Source organism: Eleutherodactylus coqui, chromosome 9 (genome assembly GCF_035609145.1).
Source record: "Eleutherodactylus coqui strain aEleCoq1 chromosome 9, aEleCoq1.hap1, whole genome shotgun sequence".
NCBI classification, from domain to species: domain Eukaryota; kingdom Metazoa; phylum Chordata; class Amphibia; order Anura; family Eleutherodactylidae; genus Eleutherodactylus; species Eleutherodactylus coqui.
Genome location: NC_089845.1, coordinates 167,253,489 through 167,263,804, shown reverse-complemented (window position 1 = coordinate 167,263,804; position 10,316 = coordinate 167,253,489). Strand labels below are relative to the sequence as shown.

The window sequence follows — 10,316 nt, the reverse complement described above, 5'->3', positions numbered from 1 at the left end:
TCTTGATCATTTCCAAGTTGTTTCTACACTTTGATTGGAGTCACCTGTGGTAAATTTAGCTGATTGAACACAAAAGACTCCACCCATCTATATAAAGTCTCACAGCTCATAATGCATATCAAAGCCAAAACCAAGCCACGAGGAGGAAAGAACTGCCTGTAAAGCTCAGAGACCGGACGGTGTGGAGGCGCAGCTCTGGAGAAGCTACAAAAACATTTTTGATGCACTGAAATTTTCCGAGAGCCCAGCGGCCTCCATAATACTTACATGGAAAAACAATCAGGACTCTTCCTAGGGACGGCAGACCCATCAAACTAAGAGGGAGAAGGGCTTTGGTAGAGAGGTGACCAATAACCCAATGTTCACTCTGACTGAGCTCTGAACATCTTGTGTGTAGATGGGAGAAACGTCCAGAAGGTCAACCATCGCTGCAGCCTCCACTAATCTGGGCTTTATGGCAGAGGGGACAGAAAGAAGCCTCCTCCGTAAAATACATGAAAGCAGTCTGGAGTTAACAAAAAGCACCTAAAGGACTGTGGGAAACAAGATTCTCTGTTCTGATGACACCAAGATGGAACTTCTGGTCTCAATTCTAAGTGTTCTGTCTGGAGGAAACCAGGCGCTGGTCAACATCCACCCAATATCATTGCTACAGTGAAGCCTGGTGGTGGCAGCATCCTGTTGCGTGGGGGGGGGGGGGGGCAGGGAGACTGGTCAGGTTGATGGAAAGCAGAATGGAGCAAAGTACAGGGCTATTACAAAGAGTGGAGAGTCAATGCAAAGAATGGCTTTTTTCTTGGTTAGCAGTGCATCCATGTATTTTATAAATGGTCCTTTAGCTTCAGTGGGTGGTGTGGTGAGTTCAAGCTATTGTCTAGCATAAATACAATGAAAAACTTAGTGTTCAGATGAAACATTGTATATGGAAAGCACCTGCGGCACTCTATCCGGCATATTACTGGGCAGGACTTCAGAGCCCAGAATGGCAGAATTTTTTCCATGCATGAGTTGTGTTCAGCAGTTCCGATGTCCAAGCTTGTATTTTTTTAGCCTATGTGACATTCGTCAGCAGGGTCGGCCCTTTGTGCCCTCAGAGTCCCAGTCCTTTATTAGAGCCCCCGACCCTTTCAAAATTGAAAATCACATGACAAGTTTTCCATGGACGGAAACAACTCATCAGAGAACAGAGTCGGAGGAGGATGCCAAGAATCATTCTGACCAACAATAGGAAACAGAGGAAAAAAGAACCCTGCGCTTCTGTGCTCACAGGATGGTGTGGAGAATGCAAGTGAAGTGAGGAGTGACATTTACTTCGTAAAGGAGCCCCATAGATAATGAACAGGGCTCCTCTAAATCCGGGAACGTCCTTAAAGAACCAATTGATGATTCTGGTAGCTTTCAATTATTTATTGGTAAAACAGATGCAGATATAGGCAACAATGCAAAGAATCGGTAGAGTGCAACGCGTTTTGGAGCAAAGACAAGCTCCTTTTTCCAGCCCAAGTCTAGCGAGTGATACAAAAAAATGGTAGTACGGGGGGGGGGGGGGACATTGTGCTGACCAAGAAGTGCTGCACAGTCAGTTGAATACAATGCTAGAGCTCCAACTAACGTGTCCGAACGCACAACTCGCCGTTCCTTACGCGGATGGTATAACAGCAGACGACTAGTTCCAGCACTATTGTGTCTAAGAGAAACAAAAGATGAAACTCCAGCGGGCAAACTTGTATCACTGAGCAGTGGAGAAACATCTCCTGGTGAGATGGAGTGAGATTTCAGTTGCTGATGGGAGGTCAGAATTTGACACAAGCAGCATGAATCGATGACCCCTTCCTGTCAGCCGGTCAGTACATGTCAGCACCTCCATCTAATCTGCAGCAACTACAAGCAGCTTGCTGTCCGCAGGGGCCAATATTCCTGCAGTTCTGAAGGCCAAAGGAGTCCAACGCTACTAGATGGGGGGTAATAAAGCGGCTGCTCAGTATATATTTTAATTAATAAGAAAATAAGATGATGCTTCCCTTAAATGTATCATTTCTCCGGATTTTCAGCCTTTGTCAAACCTTTTCACGGGTGTTGTCCCTGAACGCACTGAATCACAGCTACATGTAAATTACAGCGCATTGTGCGGCACTGATGGCTTTTGCGCAGGGATCCTGTTTTCAAAGGGAAAAATGCTAATGAAAAACTATTATTAATTCTCTGCCGGCAGCATGTGCCGAGAACTGACAGTTTTCTTTTCCAATTACTCTACTTTTTGGCTTTTGTTCGCTGCACATCACATTAATTGTTACCTAAGTTGCTTTATTACACTTTTTTCTGTAAAACATTGCAGAAATCTTAGATTTTTTAAAACATCTTTATCCGGGAAGATGGTGCCGGCAGCGCAATAGTCTTGGAAGGGTTTCATCAATAATTATGCGTGCAGCTGACTCACCCTAGTGGATCTATGTGGGTCATCACTTTCATCTGCGGCCAATTAATTTTCACCTACTGATATGATGTGCCTGGCGGAGCCAAAACGTTTGCTCTCCTGCTGTGTCAAAAGTATTGCCTGAACTTTTTAAATTGATCAAGAAATAACTGTCTGCCTGAACACGGCGACCTATTTACCTAAACATAGCACTGCTGGCGTCATTTCATATATATGAGCGGCCGTACGCTGAGAGAGGAACACGTGGGCTCTGCTGTATTATGCACTGACTCGCCACTTTATTAGCCTCCATCCACCCTGTTTCCCTGAAAATAAGACATACCCTGAAAATAAGACATAGCATGATTTTCCAGAATTTTTGTGGATGCAAAATGATTTTTCAGGCTTTTTGAGGATGCTTGAAATATAAGCCCTACTCCAAAATTAAGCCCTGCTAACAGTTAATTTAAAAAGTCAATTTAAATGGTGTCCAGGCAGCTATACAGGTAAAAAAGTTAAACCTTTTTGAACAAAAATTAATATAAGACACTGTCTTATTTTCAGGGAAACACGGTAGCAACACGTTGGACCTTGTTTAGTCTTCAGACCGGCAGCAATTCATTGTGGTGTAGATTCCATTAGATGATGAATCACTTTGCAGGAATACCGGCCCCTGTCGACAGGAAGCTGCTTGTAGCCACTGCAGATTAGATGGCGGTGCTGACATGTTCTGACCAGCTGACAGGAAGGGGTCAGCGATTCATGCTGCTTGCGCCTAAATTCCGACCTCCCATCAGCAACAGAAATCTGGATCCATCTGACCAGGAGATGTTTTTGCTGCTGCTCAGTGATACAAGTTTTGCGCTCTTTTGCCCGCTGGAGTCTCTCTGTTTCTCTCAGACACAATGGTGCTGGAACTCATCGCCTGCTGTTATACCATCCGTGCGGAGGAACGGCGAGTTGTGCATTCGGACACGTTAGTTGGAGCCCCAGCGTTGTATTCAGCTGACTGTGCAGCCTGTTGGGCAGAAGGATTCCTGACATCCTCCTCCGACCCCTTTCAGTGATGAGTTGTTTCCGTCCGCAGAATCCTCTTCCGCTGGATGTTTTTCTACAATCATATAATTCACAATACGCGGCTGAGATGTGTAATATGAGGTTCTGCAGCAGACGAGATGCGTATTACAATGTTCTGCAGCAGCTGAAGTGGGAATTATGATGTTTTGCAGCAGCTGAGGTGTGAGGTATGACATGTGACATACTGCTCCTGCAGGAAGAGAGAAGCAGCTCGCTTGTGGTGCCGCTTATCTCCGTACACCTGTCAGATTCTGATATCAGAATGTCTACAAGTATGCTACTGTTCTTACTTACAGGCATGGATTACACGGTGATAAAGCTCATCCCTGGAGGTTGGGGGTAGTAGTCCACCATATCCATTATATAACGTGTGAGGGTATAGCAGGTAATGGGGAAACATTATGATAATCCAGCATTCCTGCTCCTTGTTCTCTCATCATAGACTGCTGATGGCGATATCCGCGGCCGCCGGGTTTATGGCGTTTTTTACAAGCTTATCACAGCTCATTTGCGGAATTAATGAAGCGGCGTCTTATAGGAACGATTATTATTACTCTTATATGTTTCTCATCTCCGAACAACAAAACCAGGAAGGGGCCGCGCCGGGCTCCTATAATTCACTGCGGCGAACGAGTGCGGCAGAATCCACCGCACACCGTGTCTGAGGCTATTGTTTAGCATTGTAGTCGAGGAGAATGCCCATGGGCAGAGCTATAAGGACTCCTAAGATGGCAGTCATACCCGGCCCTGGTACCTGAGGGGGCGCCCTGCCACATAAGATGATGCCATTATTATTAATGCCAATTATCACTGGGACCCATGAGCTTTAAGTTACACCTCTGGTAATGGGCACTAACAGGGGGGCCGGTTGTTACCGATTGCTGCTTGGCATCCAGGTTTAAAGAAGGAAATTATAAAGCTGGCACACACAGCTGAAGGTTTTTGAACATTTTTGTAATAGCATTTAAAAGGGTCAGTTCTTATGTGTGTTCCTTGACCCACCAGCAGGGCACCATTCAGGGATGGCGCAGTAACTGAAGCAGACACTAGTGGAAACGTAATAAAATTTTGCTTCATACGAGGCACAAAGCTGTTGCAGTCACAATAGATAAAAACTTGATGGTTACCAAGCCTCTTTATGGCACAGAACTTGGTAGTTACAGTACTTGTACAAAACTTGGTTTGAACAGAGATAGCACACAGCTTGCTGGTTAAAGTATTGGTACACGGCTTGGTGGTTACAATGATGACACACAGCTTGCTGGTTATGGTCCCCGTTGATCACACTGAGCACAGCAATTACAGCTTTTTAGAAAGACACTCAGTTACACAGTCTCTTAATAGCGCTGTAACCCTGATGGTTGCCACTAGTGACTACAGTCTCTAACATGGCTCAGAAGTCGTCAGCTGCAGTCTTTGTTAGTGAGGGCATTTTGCTTGGCAGGTGTGGTGAGCAGTAAACAGTCTCTTTGTATCAGGGACCTTTATGGCAGGCTGAAAACCTCTGTTACAAACGTTATTAAGATAAATGTTGCCTTAAATCTGCCCTGCTGTTTATGACGGCTGCGGGAGACGGACAGTGCAGTGGAGCAGTGTTGCAAGAGTTGAAACAGGAAGTGCGTGGCTTTAAGCATGCGCCATCTTGTGGTGAGAGCTAAGTTGCTAGAGCCCCATCCATGTGAAGAAGGGTTATCCTGCAGAGAGTAAGGCCAAGGAGAGAGACGACTTCTGGAAAGAGAGGGAATCAGTCATCGACAGAAAATGCAACACTCGCTGCTTTTCTCCCTCCAGCCTCCAACTACGGGCTCTGCAATCACCTGACCTGGACCTGTTATACCTTCAGTGAGCCGTAATCAACCAAACTGCCTCCTATCTCATTGTTTAGAGAATTAGGCAAGGTAAGTTACTTATGTAGCTCTGCGGTACCTCTTTGGCAATTGGCTGCAACCGATGGGCTTTCCTTGAGTATAAAGCCCTGCCTAATGAAATGTTGTACTCCAGGGACAACTGGTTGCAGAGATTAGTGCCTGCTGGTCCATCTAAAGAACCAGTCGAGGTGATTTCATCTGCAAGGGTTACAGTCTCTATCACTGAGGACATTTAGCTTTGTGGTTATAGTGTGCAGTAAACAGTCTCTTTGCAGGGCACATGGCTTACTAGTTACAGTCTCTGTTACTTTCAAAGGGCTCTCACTTGACCACCATACAGCACCACCAGTTACACATAATGAGTTATTCCACTCAGCAGCTCTTCCAGGTCTTGACACAGTGCTGACTTCCAGGTTGCATATGGGCCATGGGACACTTGCATCCATTGACTTCAATGTAGGCTGTCTGCGTGGAATCTGCACTAAAATAGAGCATGCTGCAATTTTTCTTCCGCTCACAGAATACAAAATTTGTACCCGCGAGTGTGAAGGTAAAATCGAAAACACATTCCTTACAATGCCCGTGTTTTACCACAGATCTTGTGCATGGACGGCGATCGCAGAATCCACTATTCAAATCCGTTTGTGTGAGCCTGACCTTTAGCTTACTGCTGAGCTCTGCAACTATGTCAAAACAGCAACCACGAGGCATGTGAAGTAGCCTCAACTATAATCTCGGACTCCACCCTTTACAGAACCTGTGCATCGCTCTGCTCAGCATCCACAACTATAACTCAGAACCAATCACATACATTATAATATGACCTCCAAGCCTTGTCCCACTACTGTTACAGCATCCGAGTGGAGTAGCGCCAATGTGGGAGAAACCACAGGTAAATAAGATGGATGTCATGGTTGGCCCTGCGATGTCTCCCTTCAATGGTGGCAGAGGGCCTGGCTTGGTCACACACAGTGGCAAAAGGGTTCCTACAGTTAGCAATTATCAACGGTGGTTTGTCACGTGACGCCAGTACCTCTTCCTTAACGGACTCAAAGAGATAATGAAGAAATAATTGACACGAGTCCTGGTATCTTTGATTTGCAAACTGGAGGTACTCAATTTACTTCAGCTTTTTTGTAACATTTAGAAAACAAGAGGTACAGTTCTTCAGTAATGGCAGAGGTATCACTTTGCATTAGACAATAACGTTGCTCCAAATTCCAGTTTAGTACAATACAGTTTAGAATTCAACGCTCTCTTTGCATTTAAAGGTTACTCAGTAAGAATTCCCACAGTTCTAGTTATCTAGTTATTCTTGAAGATTACTATGCAGTTTATGAAGTTATTTTAGAAGGGGCCTCTTTCACTTTCCCTAATTTTACCATTAAAAGGGGCTTATGCACCAACGTGGATATCCTGTGGGGTTGCTCCCACAGTCTCTGTCCTAGTGACGTATGGGAGCGTAGCGTCTCAGGGCGCAGTGACGTACAGTCCCGTTCCACAACGTTGGAGATAATGTCAGTCCCCGGTCTCCTGGCTGGTGCGGACGGCGTCCTGTATATTCCTACAACTTCTCTGAGCTCTCGGGCGGTGACTGAGGAGACAAACCATGCAGGATACGCTTGTAGACAAATTGGAAGGTGGCAGAGCTGTGTATTAAGGGTTCAGTACTTCACCTTCAGTGGGAAATTTCAAAATGTATGTTGGACAATTAAAATTCATGCCGTTTGTTTTGCTAGGCCTTTTCAATGTATTTTTGCGGTTCCCAATATTTGGGTGTAGCCTTTGTACTAGTTTTGCTGTTCAGTGGTTTTAAAATGTTAATGCTTTGTTTCTAATTTAGAAAAAAAAAAAAAGAGGCTTATGCAACTCACTGTTGTGTAGATGGGTCCCAATCTTTCTCTTCCACATTATGCTTGATTTGGAAGCTTGTAAAGGCTTGCTTCCGACTCTGGACAATGTTAAACCTCTCCACACTGCGGTGCACCTCCTCTCACATCCTTCTCCTCCAGCAACCTCCTCACTACTCCCTCTAACATCTCCTTAACTTCCTGTCTTCTCTCCCACACTTTCTCCAAACTCCTCCCAACATTCCGCATTGCCCTGATCACTTTTCTCTTGGCTCTGACCTTTTCCCCTCTATCAATCAGGGATAGAATGACACACAGCCAATCAACTGCCAGCTGTTGCCAAGTAGTTAGCTTAAGCTTGTGAAGAAAATGGAAAGACAGGGTCTTTCAAATGTACGACACCTTCTACCTCGCAGTATGAGCACATAGCCAGGTGCTGCAGGACTTGTGACTGTGTGGCTACCCTAATGGACCCCCAGGGCCAGTACAATGTAACCAACAAGCTTTGTGCCTTACATGCACTCTGTAACCATCACGTTTCTTCCTTTTGTGGCTATAAGCCACTGGTGTACCATCAGGGGTCACTGGGGTCACAATTGCAACTGGACCCTGCACTGAAGGGGCCCAGAGGCACCCTCCACCATATACAAATGCACATAGAGTGCATTACCGGCTGGTGTCACTGCCAGCTGCATGATTGCTGTGGTGCGTCTGACAGAATGAGCTGAAGAGCAGCAGAGAAGAAGAGGAGGAGAGAAGGGGGAGGAGAGGAACAGGCAGGCCGCAGACACACGCATGGCATGGCACAGACTAGAGCGAGTTGATGATGATGTCATCTCCCTGCGCTCCTGCACAGTGTACAGCGTCTCGTGCCCTGCAAGTCTCTTCACACAGTAAAGGGCTCTGGGGTATCTATCTATTTCTTTCTCTTTATGACTGGTATAAGTAATAATACATCTCACTGTATATACTGCATATAATTGCACACTTTACACACAATTAAAAATCCATCAAAAACACATGCAGTTTCCTAATAATGTGCGTGGTCTTTGAATACCGCATGCAGTTTTTAAAATGTGTTTATTTTAATTGCGGTTCAAAAGTACAACAAAAACATAAACACAGCCTAAGGCCACTCTCACACCTGCGTTCAGAAAGCGTAGCTTCAAATTGTGGCATTTTTACCGCAATTTCAAGTGGCATTTTTGAACGCATGGTACAGCATTTGACAGCACTTTTTAATACACCCCATCATTGTGTTCAGTGAGGAGGTGTGTTAAAAAACATGAAAATGCAAAAATAGAACGGAGAGCTCTCAAAAATCGAGGAACACGGCATTCGAGTGCAGGTTTGAGTAACATTAGAGGGGAGGAGACGGATCCAGGAGGAGGATGATTCATGTAGCTCCACAAGACGCTGCTGCTCATCTGGCCAAGTGGACATAAGGAAGGTGATTGCCCCCAGCCTACATGTAGCTGCCCCGTATACACTGGTGGCCGCTGCCTTTTGTGATCACATGGGTTGCACGTTGTTAAGGCTGGTCACGGTCCTACACAGTATAATGTCTCTGTGGATCCATCTAATTCTTTAATTCACGTTATCAGCGCCGCTCTGCTCAGCTCTGATGCTTCTGTTGTTGGAGTACAAAAGCGTCCTGTTTGCGTGACGCCTCACATCCCGCCGCTCAGAGCGCAGCATTTCACATCCTAATTTGCTGCACTTTTTTATCACCCGATCTTTGTTGGATTCCGATCTTCCTGGAATTGACAATGCCTCCTAATCCGATATTGTACACATACGCTGCTACAGTCTCCACTTCACAGGGGCACGAATATATAACTCTCTGTTGGCTGATTGTAATGAGGGTTTTCATGTTCTTCTTGAAAAGAATTCATTTCAAGCTTATAATTTTGCAACGTTTGCTGTTTAGATTGAATTATAGATGTAGTATAGCCGAATGTGTCATTTAAAGGGCCATCATATCTAACAGTGCCGTGTGGCACATCACCAGTGCCAGCTGTAGGTTAGATGGCACCTCGTGTGGAATTTTTTTTGGCACCTCCCCCCCCCCCCCCCCTTCATCAAAAGAAGAAAGCTATATATATATATATATATATATATATATATATATATATATATATACTAGCCCGGGTACCCGATACAGAACGCAGGCAACACCAAACAGGACATATTAAGTAAGAAAAGATGATACCAGAACATCCGCATAAATACGTGGAAGCGCCGATGCTGATTGATGCGCTGTGAATGTATTAACATAAAATAGACAAATTCACCGATCCTGGCATGTACCATTTTTATTCTGTAACTTTTACTGTGAGGCCTTTTGATGCACGAGGTTTCCATTCCCAACTCTTGAAAACGGCGCGTCCAACTGACCGTGGGGAAAGCAGGACCCCTCCAGGATAATTCCGGCCACCTTCAAGCTTTGGCCCTCGGCTTTGTTGACAAACATGCAAAATGCCAAACGAACCGGGAACTGAAGACGCTCGAAATCGAATGGCAGGTCTGACAGAATCGTTGGCATTCTGGGAATGAATACCTCCTCCCCTTTTGTGCATCCGGCCATAATGGTGGCTTCTACAACATGAGGCAGCATGCTTATAACACACAACCTTGTTCTGGTCCGATTTGAGTAAAATTTGGCATTTTTCATTCCCAATAGCAACCAATCATAGCTCAGCTTTCATTTGTTATTCTGCTGAGGCAAAACGAAAGCTGCGCTGTGATTGGTTGCTGGGGGAACCGAAAACTGTGGTTCACTGTTTGTTGATTTCCTGTTAGACAGTTGTGATAAATGAGGACCGCTGTTCATAGATTTGCTCCATGTCTTCTGTCTGCAGATGGATCGTTATCCACACGGACATCCAAGGCAGAATTAGGAAGGACACAATGGGCCGATGACTGGTGGCTCCACCGGGGGCAGACTGGGGCTAAAGAGCCGTCCTGAAACACCAATGTCCAGCGCTCAGTCCGGCTCTTCTAGTGGGAATTACTTGTTGGAAATAATTAATACTAAATGGAGTGCGTAGAATCCATTTGGAGGTCGCTGCAATAAAATTCAAGCAAAGGCAAAAAAAATGCAAATAA

At 45.3% G+C, this 10,316-nt stretch overlaps 1 non-coding gene across 1 annotated transcript; it reads left to right on the top strand.

The window, feature by feature from the left end:
- The first annotated feature begins 6,760 nt into the window (after window positions 1-6,760).
- On the top strand, window positions 6,761-6,982 carry LOC136579388 (small nucleolar RNA SNORA73 family). The gene has a single exon (XR_010786860.1). It is a non-coding gene; the product is annotated as a small nucleolar RNA SNORA73 family (small nucleolar RNA).
- Window positions 6,983-10,316: the final 3,334 nt, after the last annotated feature.